This window comes from Octopus sinensis, linkage group LG8, assembly GCF_006345805.1.
Source record: "Octopus sinensis linkage group LG8, ASM634580v1, whole genome shotgun sequence".
In the NCBI taxonomy this organism is placed as follows: domain Eukaryota; kingdom Metazoa; phylum Mollusca; class Cephalopoda; order Octopoda; family Octopodidae; genus Octopus; species Octopus sinensis.
Genome location: NC_043004.1, coordinates 91,321,308 through 91,341,397, shown reverse-complemented (window position 1 = coordinate 91,341,397; position 20,090 = coordinate 91,321,308).

Sequence of the window (20,090 nt, the reverse complement as noted above, 5' to 3'; positions counted from 1 at the left end):
CGCAATGGCCCAGTGGTTAGGGCAGCGGACTCGCGGTCGTAGGATCGCGGTTTCGATTCCCAGACCGGGCGTTGTGAGTGTTTATTGAGCGAAAACACCTAAAGCTCCATGAGGCTCCGGCAGGGATGGTGATGATCCCTGCTGTATTCTTTCACCACAACTTTCTCTCACTCTTACTTCCTGTTTCTGTTGTACCTGTATTTCAAAGGGCTGGCCTTGTCACTCTCTGTGTCATGCTGAATATCCCCGAGAACTACATTCAGGGTACACGTGTCTGTGGAGTGCTCAGCCACTTACACGTTAATTTCACGAGCAGGCTGTTCCGTTGATCGGATCAACCGGAACCCTCGTCGTCGTAACCGACGGAGTGCTTCCATATTATTGCTACAACTCAGACAATGCAGTTTCAAGTTGACATCGGTTCATCCATTTAATACAACCTACTTATATCATTTCAGTAGCTGTTTTTCTAGTTTGAACAGAAGCAATGCATGGACCATGAGGGCAGTCATACACACCCCAAGAAAGAGAGTTTTCTTCCCCCAGGGGCCCACTATGCAACAAATTTCAGGTTCAAAAAATGTACAAGTTAAGTAAGACTTGTTTCTGGGTCAAAAAATTGTCCTGATTCTGATTCTGACCTTTATTTCTCCAGATTAGGCACCGTTTTCCTGTACCATGAACCATACGTTTTATAATATACTGCATAATATTGCGTATTGAACACAACATTGCAAATACTGTAAATTTCAGAAAAACAAAACAAAAATTTAGTTGATATAATAAAGCATATATTGGTTATGAATTAAAAACACACTTGTCAGTTTAAACAACTTTTGTCCTTCAAAGCCTCTTGTGCCGAGTGTGATCTTCTTTTTTCATACTCCAGCAGTAGTCTGCCAACACGCCAGGGTTCCATTTTCCTTTGAATCGTCGCTCCATCACTGAAATATTCTGATGGAATCTTTCGCCATGTTCATCACTCACATCACCAAGATTTTCCACAAAAAAATCCAAATGAGAGTGAAGCACATGAATTTTTTGAGACATGTTACATCCCATATCATGATAATGACTCAGCAGATCATTCACAACTTACACATAGTCTTCTGAACGATGTTTGCCCAGGAAGTTATCGCAAACTTTCTTGAATGACTCAAAGGCAAGCTTCTCTTTTCTCTTGAAATGTGTGATGAAGGTTTCATCAAGTACAATTTTTCAAATTTGGGGACCTATGGAGAAACCTTCTTTAATTTTAGCTTGACTCAGGGAAGGGAATTTTTCTGCAAGATATGCAAATGCAGAGGATTCCTTGTCCAAGGCTTTCACAAATTGCTTAAACAAACCAAGTTTAATATGCAAAGGTTGCAAAAAATTTTTATCACTTTCCACAAGTGGTTTGTGCATGATGTTGTGTTTTCCTTGTTCAATTTTATCTTGGATCGGCCAATCCTTGCGTACATAATGTTCAGCTCTTGCTCTGGAATTCCATAAGCACAGGAAGCAGCAAAATTTAGTATAGCCATGCTGAAGGCCAGTAAGCATGGCCACAACCTTAAAATCTGCACAAATATGCCAGGTATGGTTATCATAGTGTATGCATGTTAGAATTGCTTTCAGATTTTCATATGATTCTTTCATGATTGTGCTATAAGCTATGGGAACAGAAGGCAGAGTGTTACCATTGTGTAGCAGAACAGCTTTGATGCTGTCCTTGGATGCATCTATGAAAAGTCGCCAGTTGGTTTTATCAAATGGTATTTCCAGTTGCTCAAAAAGTTGTGATGTCATTACCAAAGCATAAGTCATCCTTCATGGTGAATAATGCAAGCAGATCCTCAGTACGTTTTCTGTAGTGTTATCTTCACTCCTTTCTCAAGACGATTACATTCTTGAAGCCTTGATGCCAGAAACTCACTTTTCTCTTTGGTTAAATAGAGATCCCTGCACAAGTCATTTAGAGCCTCCTGAGAAAATGGTATTGGTTTATTCTCACTTTCTGGATCATTGGGCTCCACACATTCACCACTGGAATGTTCATCAGCACTGCTGGAACTCTGCATTTCTTGATCTGGAGGTTTGGGCACAGGTAATTTTTCTGAGTGCTCTACTGGGCGCATTGCTGGTTGCAAATTTGGGTAAACAATGTGTTTCTTTTCCTTTGCTGTAGTACAGCCTGTAAAGTCATGGTGACAGAAATAGCAATCATTAGAGTGATCTTTCTGCTCACGCCAAATCATTGGCACACCAAACTTCATGTGAACATTTTTTCCTGCATGCTAGACACTCAATGTCTTCACACATGTAAGGCAACACACTTGAGGAGCCCATGACTTATCCTGGTCTCCTAAGTAACAATCGAAGTACGTCTTGTATATTTTCTATATATGGCGTGTAATACTGCGCATTTCTATAGCAAAAGTCGGTTCCCCACAGATATAACAGAATCTGTTTGGATCATTTTTGCACTGTCTTGTACTCATTGTTGAAAACAAATAAAAAATAACATTAAACACAAGCTTTGGATCACACTGCAGGTGTTACTAAGATTGTTTTCTAGCCCTGGGTTGAATCCTATTTTACAATGCAGTAGAAAATTTTATTTAATAATAATGACAAAAATGGTACACAGTGACAATTCTGTAGAAACCACGCCTAATTCAACAAAAAGAAGGCCAGAAATGGATTTCCCATGTCATTTTGCATATAAAAATGGCCACAGATCTCTTGTACTTTTTTGAGCGTTGCACAGTGGGCCCCATTACTCATTATGTGAAAAATTATAAGACTCTAAAACCATTCCTGGAACATATATAATGTGTGTTTCCAGTTTTCAGAAAATCAGCTGCAAACTTCAGAAGTTGTGTGGGTTTACACACATGCACACACACACACACACACACACACATATCCTCACTTTTATATATGTATTTATATATATATATATATATATATATATTATATATATATATATAGAGAGAGAGAGAGAGAGAGAGAGAGAGAGGGAGAAATTAACACAAGTACGTCATCACAAGTAATGTCCCTTGAACCAACGAAGCAACCAAATTGTACAATAGTTTGTATTGTTTACCCAGGAAAGGGAGTTTTCTGCCCTCAGGGGCCTCATTACTCATTATGTGAAAAATTTTAAGAGTCTAAAACCATTTCTGGAACAGAAGTAATGTATGTTTCCAGATTGTGAGTTTTAAATAGACAGATAATAATAATCTTTTCTACTAAAGGCACAAGGCCTGGAATAATAATAATCATTACAGAAATTTTATAATTATCATTATTATTATTAGTGGCATTTCATCCACCTTTACATTCTGGGTTCAAATTCTGCTGAGATTGACTTTGCCTTTCATTCTTTTGGGGTTGATAAATTGATTGTCTTGTGCTAAAATTTAAAACTACTATTATCAGTATTATTGTGATAGTAAAAGTGGTGGGCTGACAGAATTGCTAGCATGCCAGACAAAATGCTTAGTGGTATTTCATTTGTCTCTATGTTCTGAGTTCAAATTCCACTGAGATCGACTTTGCTTTTCATTCTTCCAGGGTCAATAAAATAAGCACCAGTTGAGCACCGGGGTTGATGTAAGCGACTAGTCCTCTGCCACAAAACTTTAGTCCTTGTGCCGATTGCAGAAAGGGTTATTATTATGGTAGTAGAGAAAGGTGGCAAGTTGGCACAACCCTTAGCATACTGGATGAAATGTTTAGCAAGATTTCGTCTGCTACCACGTTCTGAGTTCAAATTCCGCCAAGGTTGATTTTACCTTTCATCCTTTCAGGGTTGATAAATTAAGTAACAGTTGACCACAGGGGCCGATCTAATCAACTTATCCCCTCCCTTGAACTTGCTGGCCTTGAGCCAAAATTTAAAATCCTCCTCATTATTATTATTATTATTAAGATGGCGAGCTTGCAGAGTTGTTAGTATGCCAGGCAAAATGCTTAGCAGAATTTTGTCTGTCCTTACATTCTGAGTTCAAATTCTGCCAAGGTCAGCTTTACCTTTCATCCTTTCAGGATCGATAAATTAAGTATCAGTAAAACACTGGGGTCAATGTGATCAACAATCCCACTCCCCACAAATTCCAGGCCTTGTGCCTATATTAGAAAGGGTTATTATGGTAGTAGAGTGACAAAAGCAATACTTAGTTTCACTCTTTTGACTTCAAATCTCATCCATGATAAACTGATTTTCATTTCTCCATGGGAATGGGAATAAAATCAATAAATTATGTACCAGTAGCATACTAAGGATCAAACCATTCAGAAACTTAAATACCAAAGTCAAGCCAGTCAAGTGAGAGAGATTTAAACAGAGAATGTTAAGGGATGTAACTAAATACAAGAAGGCATTTTGTCCGACATTCTATTGATTTTGCCAAAGCACTGAACTCCAAGATATGAAAGGGAAAATGAAAAGCGACATGATGCCACAGTGAAAAAGTAAATCTTTGGTTATTGACAGTTATGTCTTCTTTGTAAAGGTGGTGGGGTTGGTGTGTTGTGGTTGTTTTTCACCCCATAATTCGAAACGATTAATTCTTCAAAGAATCAAAGAAAGCAGCTAAGACGATTATTGTCCAGCGATTCCGAGATAAGGAACCAAGGGACTAACACCGTTTCTTCACAGATTAATAAGTGTCCATCTTTTCTCGCAGCTTCCGTCTACGACTTTGATTTGATGTGATCTGATGTGTTGTGGTTTGTAGAATTATCTCGATCAAAAAAAAAATTAAAAAATCAATTACAGTAACAACAACAACAACTCTAACAATAGAAACCATTACAACAAAAACAATCATAACAACAACTGTAACTATAACAACAACAACAACAACAACAACAGCAACATCCTTAATATCTAGAGCAGCAGCAACAACAAAAACAATAGCAACAGGAAGAAGAACAACAACAACAGTTATAATAACAGCAGCTATAACACAATAACAGTAACAGAAACAACAATAAGGAGACCATCAGCAACTACTACAACAATAACACCATCAATAATAATAACAACAACAGCAGCAGCAATAGCTATTACACAGCAACAATAACAAAAACTGCAGCAGTTTTTATGTAATAGCAATAAAAACAATAACCACAACAACAATAAGACCACCACCATAACAGTAGCTATTACAACAACAACAACAACAACAACAACCACAGTTACACAATAGTGGTAAAAGCAACAGCAACAGTATCATCAATAACAATTCCACCAGCATCACAACAATAGCTGTAACAAACAGCAGCCAACAGCTATTACGCAATAACCACAACGACAACAACGGTATCAAATAATCATCTTTATTTACATTGGCACAAAGCTGAACAGAGAATGAAGTATAGCAGATTGATTTAACCTCATTATGTAACTAGAACTTATGTTATTGGTATCTGGATGGGTATGAAGTGAAAGTTGGCTTCACCTGGATTTGAACCCAGTATTTGCACTGGCTCTTTGTATTCGACAGTGCAAATCCTGCCACTTCGCCTTTTGTTAAAATAAAGTACTAGTAAGTCATTAAAATAAAGTACCAGTAAAGTGCTGGCACTGATATTATTAACTGGCAGAATTTGAACTCGGAATGAAAAACCCCCCAAAAAAATGCCACAAAGCATTTTATCTGGTGACCTAACAATCACCTTGCTGCCTTAATAATAATAATAATAATCTTTTCAAATAAAGGCACAAGGCCTGAAATTTTGGGGGAGGGGGCTAGCTAATTATATCGACTAATTTATTGACCCTGAAAGGATGAAAAGCAAAGTCAACTTTGACAGAATTTGAACTCAAAACATGAAGACAGACAAAATACTGCCAAGCATTTCACCCAGAGTGCTAATGATTCTGCCAGCTCACCTTATTATTATTATTATTATTATTCCATGTTTGACTTTTGCTTTACATTTGCACAAGCTGGCTCCAAGTCTCACCCAGAGACCTCAAGAGACAACAGGCTGGAAGTTCGTGTTGGTGTTATGCCTAGGGTGACATATATTTGGTTTTGTATTTAGTGTTGTACTAGTGAATGCCTAAAAAACCATACGAAAATTATGTTTGTATTAAAACTTGAGATTACATAGAAAGTATTTTCCGTAGGATATGAGCAGTTCCCATGAGCACTATCTTTTGAATTTCTGCCATTTTTGGGTTTCCTGGTATCTGAGTTAGGTACCTATGACAACAGGCACTGTTTTAGTCTTCAGGTTCCACATTTTGCTGATTTCTATTTCCAGATCTTTATATTTGCTCAGTTTCTGATAGGTCTTGACAGATACGTTTATATCTAATGGGACAGTTATATCAATGAGGAGGCATGTTTTTTGTCTGATGTCTTTTACTATGATGTCTGGCCTATTCGCATCTATCTTTCTGTCAGTTTGAATGGTGAAGTTCCAGATGAGTGAGATGTGATCATTTTCAAGCACTGGAGATGGTTTGTGTTCCCACCAGTTTTTATCATGGGGCAAGTCCAGGCTTTTGCAAATTACCCAGTGAATATATTGTGCAGCTCTATGACGCCTGTTGAGATACTCTGTAGGCGCAAGAAGACTGCACTTGCAGACAACATGATCAATTGTTTTTATTGTTACTATTATTATTATTATTATTATTATTATTATTATTATAATTATTATTATTATTACTATTATTATTATTGTTATTAACACCCATTGTGACCCTAATGACTAAAAAGATTTTCCTGCCCCCTATATAGGATCTTTTATCATTTTCTTCCAACCACCTGAAAGTTTATCGTGTTCCAGTCCACTCAGCTGGCCAAAATGAGTTGTAGCTGTAATTTCAAGGGGCCAGCCTTGTCACATTCTGTGTGAGGTTGAATCTCCCTGAGAACTACATTAATGATATGCATGTCTGTGGATTACTCAGCCACTTGTGAGTTAATTTTTATCTTTGTGTGGTAATGAAAAGTGAAAGTGACATCCAATATTTGCTGTAGTTATTTGTCTTGGAGTTAACAATGTGTCTATGTATCAGATTATGTGTCGATGATTGTGGTGGTGGTGGTGGTGGTGGTGGTGGTGGTGGTGGTGGTGGTGGTGGTGGTGGTGGTGGTGGTGGTGGAAGTGGTGGTGGCGGTGGTGGTGGTGGTGGTGGTGGTGGTGGTGCCGGTGCTGGTGGTGATGCTGGTGCTGGTGGTGGTGGAAGAAAATACTTGTAGACTAATAGATGTAAATGTTCCTACTGATAAAAATAAAGGAATTTGACAAACTTAGTAAAAATAAGGACCAGGAAATTAAAATACAAAAGATGTGACATCTTAAAGCAAAAACTGTTCCTGTTATTGTAGGTACCCAAGGTATGATAAAAAGGGATGTCAGAAACATCTAGACATCACCCCAGGAGAACCATGTCTCAGAGATATCCAAAAGATTGTGCTGATAAGTGCTGCCCACATCCTTAGAAAGATCCTATCAATTTAAATGTCTGTTGTATTACACAGAGATATTTCACTACTGCCCCTGCCACTTCCCGTTTCCAAGACTTCAGTTATATTGTAACAGCTCTTATCCTTCACTTGCCTTCAGGGTATTGGGTGTGTCTTGGCAAGCGATTGAAATAAACATGCAGATGAAAAGTAATAATAATTACAATTTGCAAGAATTTGGAGTATGAAAACTGTAAAGTTTGTGCCTATAACAATCGGTGCATTGAGAACTGTGAGTAAAGATATAGACCCGTGGTTTTCAACCAGGGTTCCGCCAGTACAGTCCAGGGGTTCCGCAAGAAGTTACAAAACTTCTAAAATCAGCAGTAATTTTTAATTCTCCTGTGCAGAAGACTATTAAATTATTGCACAGGGGTTCCCCGAGCCAGTGGAATGTTTCCTTGGGGTTCCACTCCAGCAAAAAGATTGAAAAGCACTGATATAGACAAATGATTGATGGAGATTGGAACAGAATGTCTTGTAGAGTTTTTATAGAAGGTTTGCCTCTTAGGAACAGGAAAGCTTATCAGGTAGGTTCTAAGCACTTGAAAGACTGTTGACTATTACTACCCAAGGTAGTAACCTGCTACCGACATAAATTCTACCAGTAATAAGAACAAACCTGAGTCAAATCAATCAATAATAAAAATAATGAAGGCTTCTGATTTTGGCATGAGGCTAGTAATTTAGGATAAGTCAATGCTATCAACTCCAGCACTGAATGTTGCTTTAATTTATTGACCTTGGATGGAGGATATGCAAATATGACCTCAGTAGGATTTGAACTAAGAATTTAAAGAGTCGGAACAAATACCGTATAGCATTTTTTTCTGATACTCTGACAACTTTACCAGTGTGCCACTCCAATAGAGATGATGATGAGGGGAGGAGGAGGAGGAGGATAGGGGATTCTTCTATTGGTTACAAAGGCCCAAGACAGGAACAAAGCAAGAAGAATATATGAAAGAACATTGAGCTGTTTAACTGAGCTATTTACATTGAACTGAAAGAGGAAAAAATTCAGTAACATCAATAAAAAGTAAAAATAAACCATAAATAACAAATATAATAGAGAAGAGAACAGCAAGAAGAAATCGTCAAAAGAGAGTTGGAGTAGATACTTCAGACAAACTGGGACAACCTAGACAAAACCTCTAATTACTTTGAAATATCTTCACACAGTTGCATGGTTAAAATAGGACCATCTGGCCAAGCTAATTTTACCATTTTCATCCAACGTTTCAACCAACACATTGCCATGCATCCTGCAAGGAATAGCAGTAAAATCACCCTCAAATCACTTCCTACCATCTTTAAGAAAGGAAACATTGAATAATGTGGACCTAGTTTCCCTGCTTTTAGGAAAAAGATGGCATGGTCATGGCTGGAATATCTGTGATAATAGATTTGCTTGTTCATTGTTAAGCTGAGGTTAAACTACAAAAACAAACTTTTATAAAATTCTTCCTAGTGCAGTGATAATATTAATGTTTCGAAACAGAAGTGTAGGGTCACATATTCTGAGTTTAGAAGTGAACAATTAAGCTAAGCAACCCCAGTATTAAATCAACATCAATCAGTGAGATCACTCTATAAGGTCACTCAATCTGAAAAATATAGAAACCAAGTCTTTTGCTAAACACCCCCTTTCATCCTATAAAAAGAATGCATTGGATAATATTCTCATAGGTCATTGCGCCTAAGAAAAAGACTGGATGGTCTCACTTAAAATGTCCTTGATGTTTGCTTTGTCAGAACTGTGTAGGGACACAGACAAATTCCTTCTGAAATAAAGCATAACAATCATTACAAATGGAAACCTTATCATTTGGACCAGTGTTAAAAGAAGAATGTGTTCTTTGGACTTTATACATAATGGGTACAGAATATGGAATTCCACATTGCCATATGCAAATAAGTTAGTACCTGACTGAAAGAAAAGGTGAGACTGCATTTTACTACTCTTGACCAAGAAATAAAATACAGAAATAAATGAACATGAAAAGAATGTTTCCATACAACATGTATAATCTACAGCTAAACACTGTCCTAAAAATGAGTCTGCTACAATATATGCATATATATGGAGAGTAAAATAACTCAGATGTAGAAATAACTTTGGATCCCAACTAACTAGCTAGTTTAAGAAGATACATTCTCAGAAAATTAATGATATCAGATATTCAAATATGGCATCATAATGAAAATACAAAGAACAAATGAAAATAAAGAACAAATATAAAAATATAGAGATTATTAACATTGAGAATATCAATCTTGAAAGCTGACACAGCATAAAAATAAGAAAAAATATATTAAAACACAAACCCTAAGAGGATATTGATAATCAACAAAAGCTGAACAAGACATATAGAAATGAAAATATGAATATGAAAATAAAATATGAATATGAAAATGATTTAAGAGGAGAAAATTACAAAGCTGGAAATTTTGAAAAGGACGATAACCTTCCCATGTACCAGTGAAGTATACAAGTTAATGGTAAAACAGCAACATCAATAAAAACACAACTAAGATGTAGAGATGGTGGACAAAAAATATGAATATCAATATCCGAAGGTTAAGCCAAATAATCTCTGCAGGCAACAGCAACAATGGTCACATGGAGAAAACTGAGTATCTTCCAAAAAATTTCTCGTACAGGAATGGCTAAGCCTGAATAAAACAATTTGGAAAACAAACATACAAAGAATAAAATAAATGAAAAATCTTTCTCAATCCTGAAAGAAATCAAAAATGGAAATGTACATAGTAAAATAAAAAAAAAAAGAACGAAGGAGAAAAGTATTACACAAATATGGTGATGCTCATTTGCACCTATCATATGATGTCAAGATAAGGTTACACACAAACACACATATAGGTAGATAGAAAGATAGATAGATAAATAGATAGGTAGAGAGAGAGACAGACAGACAAAGAGAAAGAGGTAGAAAGGCAGATAAACACTAGTAGGCTTGAAGTGTATATGTACATGGAGTACAAAGTATAGATTACAGAATACATAAAAAACAAAACAGAGGAATTATGTAGTGTCTTATCTTGACAGCTATTTCAGGACAAACCATGACTTATATAATAACCATATTCATACACAATAATTGTATAATGTCATATGTATGCACCACCATAAGCTCCAATGAAATTGTTAAAGCAAGTTAGGTAAAGTTCTCTTGAGGAGGGTCATCTAACTTACTTTAACAACTCTATCTGAATTTGTGATTTGGTACACACCTGCAACATTATGCACTTATTATGTATGAATGTGGTTATTACATAAGTTATACTTATCCTTAAACAGCTGTTAAGATAAGACTTTACATAATTCCCCTCTTTTGTTGTCTTTTTTTTTTAATCATCATCATCATCATCGTTTAGCATCCGCTTTCCATGCTAGCATGGGTAGGACGGTTCAACTGGGGTCTAGGAAGCCAGAAGGCTGCACCAGGCCCAGTCTGATTTGGCAGTGTTTCTATGGCTGGATGCCCTTCCTAACGCCAACCACTCCGTGAGTGTAGTGGGTGCTTTTTACATGCCACCGGCACAGGTGCCAGACGAGGCTGGCAAACGGCCACGATCGGATGGTGCTTTTTACGTGCCACCGGCACGGGGGCCAGGCAAGGCTGGCAACAGCCACGATTGGATGGTGCTTTTTACGTGCCACCGGCACGAGGCCATATTTTGTACTAATTGTACTACATGTAAATATACACTTCGAGCCTACTGATGTATCTGCCTGTCTACCTCCATAAAAGCTCAATAAGGATTGTTCTTATAGTTTCCAATGCAGAGGTGCTTGCCCTGGATGAAGACGGAGTTTAAGTTCCCATCCTATCAAGCACTACTCAGTTTTATCTGTACCACACTTATTTTACTTTCACATACTTACTGTGCATGTGAATATAAATATACATGATGGCCGTCCACTTGTGACCGAGGAAGACCATTGCCGACCTTCAGGAACATTGTGTGCTCTAGGACTAACATATTTTGCATTTACAGCTCCGTTGGTGGCTAATGAGCCCTGCTCTTGACAAGTATACACGACTGCAAACATTGCAGACCAAGCTTTCCCCATTCACTATACAAGCCGTGCGCTTTCGTGCAGCTCGCTTAAGTTCTTCATGCTGGATACGTGCTCTCTCAAAAGTGTTGATTCCCTCCTTAACCTGCTTCCTTCATCTGGCGATGACAGGCATTGTTCTCCCAGTCAGTGTCCTACATATCACAGGCCTTTAATGAGGACTTGACACAGTCCTTGGATGAGGAAATATCTTTCCGGTTGCAGAGAGCAACTAATTCCTTCCGGTCTCTTCAGTCTCGTGTCTAGTCCCAACATGGCATCGCAAGGAGAACAAAAGTTGCTGTGTGCCGTGCTTATGTACTGACATCGCTTCTCTACTCATGTGAGACATGGAGTCTGTACAAACGTCAGGTAAGGGTCCTTGAACGTTTTCATCAGAGATGTCTCAGACACATAAATATACATACATACATACATACATACATACACACACACACACACACACACACACACACACACACACACACACATATATATATTAGCCACAGGGTTCAATGCCATCATGCATAGCAACTTGAGCAGGTATCTTTTACTGTGGTCCCAAGCTGAAGAAGGCCTTGTGGGTGGTTGGATTTGGTGGGTAGAAGCTGAAAGAGGCCCATTGTATATGTATGTGTATGTATATGTGTGTAAGGGTGTATGTATGTACATATGTGTATGAGTGTGGATGTGTGTTGACCCTTGTTTCAATATCATGTAATGATTGTAAAGAAGCATCACTGTCATATAAGTGATGTTGTTGATTTCCAGTCTTCTATGAAAACATGTCTGGCCATAAGGAAATATTACTTTGCTTGGAAACAGTTAAAGGTTTGCAATGGGAAGAAAATCTACCTCAACAAATCCCATTTCACCCGTCCAAGCATGGAAAGGTGGAGGCTAAACAATGATGATGATCTTCATTATTAAATATACAACAAAAATGTACCTGAAGTCAATAACTACCTTGAAGAAGAGATTCTTGCCAAATCACAAAGATTTTGTTGCAGAATTTTTGAGTGAAACAAACAGTTTGACTCCAGTCCAAAACATTATTATCAAGGGCTTTTTTAAAAAGAAAACAAAAAAGAAACTCATAAATTAATACTGTAGTTCTAACAAAACAAGAGAAGTTGAAAATTTTCTGGGGAGGAATATGGACAGTGAAAAGGTCACAATGGATGAGAATGTTAAAAATAACAAGTGTAACACTTAAACACTGCTAGGAAGAAATATTTCAAGGGCTGAACCAGAAATTCTGTGGGGAAACTGAACAAATGGAAATCAACTGGAAATGATGAAGTTCAAATTTCTGGCTGCAATATCTAACAGGCACAGACAAGGCAGATTCACTAAGGAGTTTGTTTCCCAACTGTGTGATTTTGGGTTCAGTCCCACTGTGTGGCACCCTAGAAAAGTGTCTTCTACTATAGCCTTGGACTGACCAAAGCCTTGAATGGATTTGGTAGATGTAAAGTTAAATAATTTCAACATATATATCTGCATATGCATTCTTTTTTTTTTTTTCTTTTTACTTGTTTCAGTCATTTTGACTGCGGCCATGCTGGAGCACCGCCTTTAATCGAGCAACTCGACCCCGGGACTTATTCTTTGTAAGCCCAGTACTTATTCTATCAGTCTCTTTTGCCGAACCGCTAAGTGACGGGGACATAATCACACCAGCATCAGTTGTCAAGCAATGCTAGGGGAACAAACACAGACACGCAAACATACATATATATACATATATACAACAGGCTTCTTTCAGTTTCCGTCTACCAAATCCACTCACAAGGCTTCGGTCGGCCCGAGGCTATAGTAGAAGACACTTGCCCGTGGGACTGAACCCGGAACCATGTGGTTGGTAAACAAGCTACTTACCACACAGCCACTTCTGTGCCTATGTATATCATCGTCATCATCATCCTTTAACATCCATTTTCTATGCTGGCATGGGTTGAACAATTTGATCAGAGCTGGCAAGCTGGAAAGCTGCACCAAGTTCCAGCCTGATTTGGCTTGGTTTCACTGGCTAGATGCTGCCTTCCTAATGTCAACCCCTTCACAGTGTGTGCTGGGCGCTTTCAATGTTCCATCAGCATGAGCATTTTCATGTGGCACCAGCACAGTATTCTTGCAGGTCATTCCTCTTCACCAGGGAATGCAGCCTTAACAATTCTGCTGTGGGAGATGGGTTTTCTTGAGTACAGCAAGGCACCAGGTATCTTGGTCCTTTGTCATCTCATCCTTCAGTACTTCATCCAATATCTATTTCTTTACTACCCACAAGGGGCTAAACACAGAGAGGACAAACAAGGACAGACAAACGGATTAAGTCGATTATATCGACCCCAGTGCATAACTGGTACTTATTTAATCGACCCCGAAAGGATGAAAGGCAAAGTCGACCTCGGTGGAATTTGAACTCAGAATGTAGTGACAGACGAAATACCACTAAGCATTTCGCCCGGCGCGCTAACGTTTCTGCCAGCTCGCCACCTTCATCCAATATCTTCTTGGGTCACCCTCTTCCATGAGTTCCATCTACTTTGGCACTTTTCTCTGGAGCTGATGGCATCCCTCTGCATCACATGACCAAACTAGCACACTGCATCTAATTCCTCTTACACCTAACTTCTCTCTCAATACACTAACTCTCTGTTGCATATGTACACTTACATTACACATCCAGTAGAGCATACTAGCCTCATTCCTCTCTAGCCTTCACGTGTGTGTGTGTGCATGTATCTCCACATCTTGACATTGCATAATAGTTGTAAACAAGTGTCACCTTCATATATGTGGTGTCATTTATTTTCAGTCTTCCATAAAAACATGTCCAGCTATGGAGAAATACCAGCTTGCTGGAAAACAGGTGAGGATTGGTAACAAGGAAGGCCATTCAACTATACAAAATCCTCTTGAATGAATTCTGTCTAATCCACAGAAAGTGGATATTAAAACATAATGATGATGATGATGATGTACATACAAAGTACTGGCCAAAAGTATTTGACTATTTACTGAAAGATCAGCAATAACATTTTTTAATGACTCACTGAGCTATTTGGGTGTTATTTTGTCATAATCTCCAGAACTGACAAAAACATCTAATATCCAAACTACATACCCACAAGCTGACAGTATAGAAATCCTAAGCGACAATATTACCACAAAAAAATCAATGCTTGCCTGGAGAATAAAATAACACATTTTCAGAAGAAGAGAGGAAATATTGCCTTATGAGTCTTATTCCTTCTGTTCAGAGCAGAAGGAATGCTACAAAGGCTTCTATGGTTATTGAGAGTAATTAATTACTGATAAATAAAGGCTTATATGTAAATGAAGCTATATCTGAAGACTATAAGATGAGAAAGAAGGATCTGAGTATGGCACACATTGATCACCAGGAGGGTCTTGACAGTGTTCCCTGCTTGTTGGGTATGGAAATATTCAGTAAGCTAGAAGAAACAAAGAGCAAATACATCAAACACGTCATGAGAAAATATAAGGTAAATTATCGTATTCAAATTAAAGAAAGTATTACAAAATTACAACTGATTCTAATTATTCATATGATAAGAAGAGGAGTATTTTGAAGATACTCTCACTCTTTCTCTCTCTCTCTCTCTCTCTCTCTCTCTCTCTCTCTCTCTCTCTCTCTCTCTCTCTCTCTCTATCTATCTATCTATCTATCTATCTATCTATCTATCTATCTATCTATCTATCTATTTATCCCTATCTTTTTCATTCTTCATATTATGTCTGGTGCTAACATCCTTGACCAGAATACTAAACTAATCCATCTGCAGAAAAAAATACTGTAAGATGACAATCATATAGGTCTACTGCAGAGGACAAACAACCAGAAACCATGTTATATATCAGGAATAGATTCTGTATGTGTTATGAGATTCAGTTTAGGAAAAAGTGCCAAGGAAACCTTGAAGGCAAGGAAGTTGATAAAAACCCATTTATATGATGTTAGGTAAAGAAACAGAGATAAGAGAATTAGACTAAACACAGACTTATATATACTTAAAAGTTAATGAACCAGACTGTATTACTCACACACAAACTGAAGAAAAGGTTAGAAAGGAAAAATTTTAGATGCATCTGATCAATATTTGAAACTGAACTAAATGCCAAAAATAAAGTAATAACTATCAATCTTCTTGCTCTTCCAGTAATTAATTATAGTTATATTTTCAAGTTGGAAGCTAAGTGAATTAGCAAGACTACATAGAAAAGAAAGGAAATATTGACTGCATTTAGAATATGCAACTCAAAAGCTATACAGAAAGATTAGATTTACAATGAATATAGAGATAGGTCTTTTCTACTAGTAAAAATTATTATAAAATATTTGCTATAGGATTAGAAAAATCATCATCATCATCATCATCATCATTTAGCGTCCGCTTTCCATGCTAGCATGGGTTGGACGGTTCAACTGGGGTCTGGCAAGCCCGAAGGCTGCATCAGGCCCAGTCTGATCTGGCAGTGTTTCTACGGCTGGTGCCCTTCCTAACGCCAAATATCTAGTAAAATATCTAGAAAAATATCTAGTAAAATAGAAAAGGAGACTAATATAAATGGCTAGAAAAAAAAAAGAGAACAAAATGAAAGATAGTCTCTGTCATCACAGAAGTCAATATATATAAAACAAGGGTAGTTGTTTGGAGGAATAGAAAAATAAAACAAATTTTTTAAAAATTAATTAAAAATTCAAGTTTTCTATTGAAGCATTTTTTTGTGTGTCCTGATGAAACAAAATATTTATTGGCTTTTATTGACTCATAACAATAGTGTTTTGGTACAGTAGCTGCTCTCTAGTGGAAATGGTACAAGTTCTCCATTCAGTTATTAAGAAACAGCAAATTGCTGTCTTTTACCTTCCTCAGAAGCCATCTTGGTTTTTATGAACTGGAAATAGGATTGTGTGTGATAAATATTGTGCAAGAAAAAGACAATACACATCACTTGTAATCCCATTGAATTCATCTTTGGATTATGAGATGTCAAGCTAAGATATTAGCACTTGAATCTCCGGCATGTTCCATACATGACTTAGGTTGAACAAAGCAAAAGTAGATAAGTATGAATCTTACCACTGACTGAAAATCTTAAGAATGGAAGCTGGGGCTGAAGATGTTTGATTATGGCACAAGGCCAAAAGCTTTCTCACCAGAAACTACTGAATGTATGTAACGGAACAGAATACAAAAACTAACTTCAGGACATGAGGAGGCTGTGAAGAAGCAATCACTTTTAAGGAATATGACTGCTCAATCTCAGCAGAAAGGTATTTTGTTAATCCTTAAACAACCCTTAATCAGGTACCTTTTGAGCAGGATGGGCTACTCAACCTGAAAAAAATTCTAATTGGGTCCTGGGTCCTACCCGCAAGGTCATGTGCTGTTATCTTGATGCGAGATCCCCATATTATGCACATATGGTTGTGATGCATGAGCCTGGTATACCTAGGCGGTGAGCTGGCAGAGTCGTTAGCACGCTGGACAAAATGCTTAGCAGTATTTCGTCTGCCGCTACGTTCTGAGTTCAAATTCCGCCAAGGTTGACTTTGCCTTTCATCCTTTTGGGGTCGATTAAATAAGTACCAGTTACGCACTGGGGTCGATATAATCGACTTAATCCGTTTGTCTGTCCTTGTTTGTCCCCTCTGTGTTTAGCCCCTTGTGGGTAGTAAAGAAATAGGTATACCTATAACAGACACATTATCATGATGAGTATATTGGACATCGTGCATTTATATCCTCGCATCACTTTGATAGTTCGATGACATGTGCTGCCCTCTCGCTCAATAATAACAACAATAATACTTTTACCATTGGCACAAGGTCTGCAATTTTGTGGGTAGGAAGGGCTAGCCTATTACCTCCACTACAGTGCTTGACTGGTCCTTATTTATCAACTCTCATAGGATGACAAGCAAAGTCAACCTCTGCAGAATTTGAACACAGGACATTAAGATGAACAAGATGTTATAAGGTATTTTCTCCAACATGCTATCAATTCTGCTAGTTTGCCACCTCCCTATTATTATTATTATTATTATTTTTTTATTATTATTATATTATTATTATTATTATTATTATTATTATTATTATTATTATTATTATTATTATTATTAATAATAATAATAATAATATAATAATAATAATAATAATAATAATAATAATAATAATAGTAATAATAAATTTCATAATACAACCTAAACAAAACAATTCACAAAATCAAGACCATCGGCAAAGCAATTATCCAATGAAATAAACTCCCACCAGCAACCTAATTAACCAATGCATTACACACTCCAGGCACAATACAAACTGTAATACAACAAGAGACTGCACCACACCTCAAAAGGAAAAAAAAAACTGATGTAATACCATACCAGGAGGTGTTTGCACACTCCAACAAAAGAAAAGAACGCGCAATTTTGCACACACCCCAGCAACACAGAGGTGCAGCAGATGATGCAGTAGAAATTTGCCTGAAACTACCAACGTTGAACAACAACAAAAACAACAACTATAATAAAAATTTAAATAATAATAACAATAATAATAATGTTTTCAAATTTTGGCGCAAGGCCAGCAGTTTTGGGGAAGTGGATAAGTCAGTTACATTGACCCCAGTGTAATTTTATCAATCTTGAAAGGCTGAAAGGCAAAGTCAGCCTCAACGGAATTTGAATGAGGTTGACTTTGCCTTTCATCCTTTCAGGGGTGATAAATTAAGTACCAGTTGCGCACTGGGGTCAATCTAATCAACTGTCTCCTCCCCCAAAATTTCAGGCCTTGTGCCTACAGTGGAAAAGAATAACAACATCAATAATGATAATTAGGATTTCAAATTTTGGCATAGGGCTAGCAATTCGAGGGCAGAGGATGTACTGGTACTTATTTTAGCAATTCCGATAGGATGAAAAGCAATATTGATCTTGATAGAATTTGAGCTCAGATTGTAAAGATGGACAAAATGTCACTAAGCATTTTGTCTCAAGTGTAAACAATTCTACCAGTTTGCCACCTTCTTCATAATAATAATAATATAATAATAATAATAATAATAATAATAATAATAATAAAATGCAGTATCAGGCAGTGGCTCTCGTGGCTTCTGATCTTAACTGATTGGAAGTGTTATCATGTATTGTTTTGTCTTGGTATAAAAGATGGGCTACAGCAAATATTCTGCTCAATGCCACAGATTTGCTTGTCAATTGTTTGACCTTAACCAGTTGACTATGTCCCTTAGTGGCTGATGATATGTGCATCTCTGATCATGAGCAGAAGTAGTAGGGGAGCATCATAGCCATGTGTTGAGAGGGATTCTTTGGGGTTTGAATAATTCACCTCTGGAAACATGGGTATTTTGTTCAACATCCTTAAACAACCCTTTTGGGACCTTTTGAGCGGGATGGGTTACTCGACCAGAACAAAATTCTAACTGGGCCCCACCTGCAAGGTCATGTGCTGTTTATCTTGATATGAGATCACCATGTCACGCACATATGGTTGTGATGCATGTGCCTGGTGTACCCTTATCAGACAGGTAGTCATGATGGGTATACTGGGCTTCGTATATTTGTACCCCAGTGTCACTTAGATGGGATGCACTGCTCTCTCACTCAATAATAATAATAACAACAACAACAACAGCAACAGTAACAATAATAATAACAACAACAGCAACAACAGTAGCAGCAATAACAATAAATAACCATATCATTCATATTATTTCTTTTTCTCCCATCTCTTTTTCTCCCTTTCCCCTTTTCTCTGTCTTTCTGGCTCCATCTAACTTTTTGTTTCTCTGTATATCTGTCTGTCTGCTGCTCTCTCTCCCTCCTCCTCCTCTCATTCTTCCCCTCCTGTTCACCTCTCTCTCTCTCTCTCCCTCTCTCTCTCTCTCTCTGTTTCCTCTCCTCTGAGTCATACTATATTCTACCAGTGTTGGCATCCATCATATTTTGATTTGAAATACTGGTAACAACAGTTCAGAGAAAAGTAGGCTGAATTCAGAGCCAGATCATCCCACGTAAACTTTCAAAATCATTCTAGAACAAAGTTAAGGAAACATCTCGATAATTTCTTGGGTAAATAACTTTCTGAGAATCTTCCAGACAACTGTCAGTCAACCATTGCCATGGGCTCTCTCTCTCCTTCTCACTCGCTATATCTCTCTCTCATATATATATATATATATATATATATATAAGTATATATATATATAATATATATATATATATATATATATATATATATATATATATGTATATATATATATATATATACATACATATATATATATATATATATATATATATATATATATATATATATATATATATATATATATATATACATACATGCACACATATATGCATATAACATATTGTGTGTATGTGTCTTTGTATGCATGTATGTACAGGGTGCGTAAGATATTAGAGGACAGATAATAACTTTATCAAAAAATGCTATGAGGATAAAAATAAACCTTCT